Source organism: Oratosquilla oratoria, chromosome 7 (assembly GCF_046742065.1).
Source record: "Oratosquilla oratoria isolate Oo_2021 chromosome 7, ASM4674206v1, whole genome shotgun sequence".
In the NCBI taxonomy this organism is placed as follows: domain Eukaryota; kingdom Metazoa; phylum Arthropoda; class Malacostraca; order Stomatopoda; family Squillidae; genus Oratosquilla; species Oratosquilla oratoria.
The window spans coordinates 7,934,254-7,939,253 of record NC_134783.1 but is presented as its reverse complement, the minus strand read 5'-3'; positions in this window follow the sequence as shown (position 1 = coordinate 7,939,253).

Sequence of the window (5,000 nt, the reverse complement as noted above, 5' to 3'; positions counted from 1 at the left end):
GCATGTTGAAGCAAAACAGCCCCATTCAAAAACAAAGAATTGGTGCTCTAGACAATCGTTTGATGATCGTTTGAATCAGACAAGAAATAATGATTTCAAACTGTCAGGAAGTAGATTTGATTTAGAGGCGGATTTTAGAAAAATTCTGAGAGTAAACCTGACGAGAAACAATAGCCTTCAGAGCTTTGGATGTATATTCAACCCAGAAGTAGGTAGAATAAATTTCGTCGGGGTGTAGTCAGTAATTTGAATTCTTAGAGTTATCTTGGATAGAAGCTTAGGCAGAATGCGATCCAATATCTGCCAGTTGGTTATTTAGTTCGCTTGTTTTATGCCCCTGGGTGTTGCTTACTTTGTTAATACAGAAGAGAACAGCTGTCTTAATCTTAGTTTATTCCTGAAAATTTGTGCAAAAGGGGCTCTTCTAAAGAAATAAAGACCCTTTTGCAAAGCTAGTCACAATTTAAATCGGATTAAGATTACTGTCTTTCCTTTCCCCATCCTCGTCAACTTGTCAGAATGCTTCCACATTAATCATTATTATCTTTTATTGATATCACTGTTATCACTATTTTGCATCCGACATCGTTATGGAACAGAAGTTCTCTTGTCGACATGTTCTGACACTGTCACCCCGTTGTAAATATTTCAAGGAGTCACACAGGCGCCGCCATGTAGCCATGACAAGATGTGCATTCAGAGAAAAAATCTCCTGTCGTGTGAGCAGTCAGACATAAGCATCAGAGATCCCTTTCGTCGCTAAACGTCTTGGAACGGGACACCTGTGTAAAAGTAAAAATAGATTTAAAAAAAATCCCAGCCTACCTCGGGCTCAACCAACTGAGTGGGATGAATCTGGTGAGGATATCTGATTTTTATAAGACAAACAGGTGGAGATTTTTCGTCTTCGTCGATGGTTTCTCTGGCTAGTGCATAAGAGACTCTCATAACATTTCTCTTAGTGAAGAGAAAAATAATTTGTGTCAACGTTCCAGGCAAGTTTGGCTGAAGGAGACACAGAGGAGGGACCTCACGAGCGCAGCTAATTTCCTGTATATTATAATTATATAATTAGATAGAAAGAATCAGGTCCACGCATGCAGTCCTGTCAATTGTGCTTTGTTAGGTTCTACCACTTCACCGCAGATATAGCAAAACTTATCTTGGCTACAGCATTTCAGCACAACACCTGAAACATCACATTCTGTTAGCAGGGTGGAAAAGACAGTGTTTACACACTGAGTTCTAACCTGCAACGAACAGAGAGCTGTTACTTAGAAGTGGGTACTGTCCGAATGCCCTGTACAAAACACCTGGCGTGGAGGGCACGTTGTCTCGCCCACGCGACTAGACCTGACGCCCTAACCACGCACACCTGCCTATAACAGTGCGACTCTGCTTGACCCGACCTAACCTAATCCAGTGCAATTATGTAATTACACACCACAGGTAACTACCCATACGGTGTATATATACCGGTTCCTGGCTACATGAAAAATCAGTTCAGTTTTATCTTACAAATAAAGGAGACGAACTCACCAACACACTTTTCTTCTCACCGTAGCCCAAACATGTCCAGCCATGTTTCTGCAAGACCTCGTTGACTTGTTTATCTAGACCAGGGTTGTCAAACTCGTGGCGTGCGAGGTGAGAGTTTAATAGTTTCCTCGTTTGTAACAATTAGAGTAACACGAGTTGAAAAAATATCTTGTCACCTCCCGTGCCACTTCAGACTATTTCGTGGGTCATGAGTTTGTCACCCCTGATCTAAAGTTATTCTTTAAACTTGAAGAGAAACACACACACACACACACACACACGAGAATCTGATAAAATGGGATGATAGAAATACAAGAGGACACGGAAAGAAAATAAAAAAAGACAGCTATAGAAGAGATCTGAAAAAGAACAGCTTTCCTCACAGAGTAATAGACAGTTGGAACAAGTTAGATGAGAAAGTGGTGTGTGCAAAAACAATACATGAATTTAAAAATAGTTTAGATAAAATGAGATATGAAGACGGGATACCACGAGCATAGCTCCCCTTCCCGTAAAATACAACTAGGTAAACACAACTAGGTAAACACACACACACACACACACACACACACACACACACACACACACACACACACGACTCGGTGGCGCGGTCGGTAGAGTCTCAGACTGTCAGCACGGGGGTGACGGCGGTGCCTGGTTCGAATCCTGCCCAGGGCTGAAACTATTTTAGTATCGCTGCGCTTCGAGTCGTTACTCCAACTTTCGTGGGCGGGGAGTTGTGTGTGCGTGTAAGGTCATAGCATTACCCATAGATCGGTCATACGAGCTCTGAGCTCTCTTCCGGGAGGGAAATAGCTGTCGATCACAAGTCCAACACGTGATCCAAAAGACCAAGGTGAATACACACTTCTATTCATAGTAAATATATATGACATAGACCACGGACTGAAATCTATTGTCTCCAGATTCGCTGATGATACCAAACTGTGCGGAATGGCAAATGATCACTTAAACCAATTAGATATTCAAGTAGATTTAGATAAACTGCAACAATGGTCTGAAAAGTGGCTAATGAAATTTAACACAAGTAAATGCAAGGTTATGCACACAGGTAAAAATAACAGTATGTTTACAAGCTATTTGGAAATTCGTTAACAAAAGTGGATAGTGAAAAGGATCTCAGCGTAATTATCGGTAACGATCTCAAATTATCAAGCATTGTATTTCAGCCTCTGAGAAAACAAATAAGATTCTAGGACTGATTGCGCGATCTTTTGACTTCAAAAGTCCATTTCTCATTAACAAGCTATATAAATCGTTAGTTCGTCCACATTTGGAATATGCTGTTTCCATGTGGTCACAGAATCTCATTAAAGACATTGACAGTTTGGAAAGAATACAACGGCGATCCACAAAACTGATTCCCAATACCAAAAATAAATCACACGAAAATCGACTAAAATATATCAATGTTTTCCCTAAAAAAAAAAAAAACGCAGACTCAGAGGTGACTTGATACAGCTCTTCAAGATTTTAAAGAGAATTGACGTCAAAAGTGAATTTTTTCACACTGAATGAGAATTATACAAGAAAGTATGGTCTCAATTGTCAGGAAATAGATTTAATTTGGAAGTGGGTAGAAACAACTTCGTCAACCGTGTATTTAATGAATGGAGAAAACTTCCTGCAGAGGCAGTGCAATGTAGTTCAGTTCGAAGCTTTAAGATTCGTTTAATAAATAAACATCTAAGCAAGGTGCTGTAATGCCTGCCATTTATTTCATATTATTATTATTATTTTTTTTACTATTATTTGTCTCTTTGTTTATTATTTTCTATTTTATTATTATTTATTATTATTCATCTGTTCACTTTTTATTATTTACTATTTACCTGCTTGTTTATTGTTTAACGTTATCTATTTATTTATTTTATTTTCATTATCATTTATATTATTATCTTGTTTATTTGTTTATTTATTTATTTATAATTATTATCATTTTTTCGCATCCGACCTAGTTATGGACCAAAAGATCTCCTGTCGGCATGCTCCTCCTTTGTAAATTCTTTGTGTGTGTATGCGCGCGTGTGTGTGTGTGTGTGTGTGTGTGTGTGTGTGTGTGTGTGTGTGTGTGTGTGTGTGTGTGTGTGTGTGTGTGTGTGTGTGTGTGTGTGTGTGTGTGTGTGTGTGCGTGTGTGTGCGTATATATATATATATATATATATATATATATATATATATGTGTGTGTGTGTGTGTGTGTGTGTGTGTGTGTGTGTGTGTGTGTGTGTGTGTGTGTGTGTGTGTGTGTGTGTGTGTGTGTGTGTGTGTGTGTGTGTGTGTGTGTGTGTGTGTGTGTGAGAGAGAGAGAGAGAGAGAGAGAGAGAGAGAGAGAGAGAGAGAGAGAGAGAGAGAGAGAGAGAGAGAAACGTCGTCTACATACGTACATGTCAATACGAGGACTGTGGAACTTGTACTCCTTATGTAGGAATGACAACTACTCGCCTCTCCAGACGCCTCACTTGCCACCTACAAGCAGGATTCATCATGAATCATTACCTATGCAATACCCCCGCGACAAGAGAACTTCTGGTCAAAGGCACCATAATTCTGGACCAGGATGACGATGCCCATCGCCTTTCCCCATTGGAAGTTCTTTATATAAAATATTTATCACCCTCAATCAATATCCAAAGTGGTGATCTCCTGATCCTCCCCTCCAGTAGAGATATTTCATCACTCGTCCGTTAAGGCTCCCCACGGAGCGCCATTTACTTAGTTGTTCAGTAGTATTGTACTGACCTTTCCGAAGAGCATGTTAGCGATATCGCACCAGGGAAAGAAGAGAGCCGGGAATGCGGAGGGGTTTGAGGTCAAATGTGAAGAGTATGATGAAATTTTGCTTCGACTTAGCTCGCACGCTGAGTGAGGCATGACGTCCACGACACGGGGGAGAGAATTAAGCAACTAGTACACCAGTAATAATGAAGACGAACTCAACGTTATTTTCAGAAGTCTCTGTGATGGCTGCAGCGAGTCGTGTTATGGTGAAAAAAGACCCACTATCTTTCTAGCATGCTGGTCGGGAATAACCTTTGTCCAATTGGGAAAGAGCAGAAATACTGAAAAAGGGCTGTCTAAACGACGAAGGAAAACTACCGAGGCTCTATACACAATAACAAAAGACAGAGAGTAGTGGGCATCAAGTGGACCAAAACCACGGCGATTTATGGCGCCAAGAGAAGCTGCTACAGAATAGCTTTAGGTCCGATGTGTGAACTCGTTGCATTTGGCTTCTACATTTCATATGCCACCGTATACGTTGTACACTATTTATCTATAATATTGTGATGTACACACTGTAGTGTGAATTAAGGTGGCGGAACACCAGTCCTTTCTCATTAATATGCTACTTGTTTTTACTACTTCGTTTGAGTAGAAACTACTTTGGTTACGATCTTTTGTCTTTCAAATTTCCAAATGTGAAATTATTCTTGCGTCA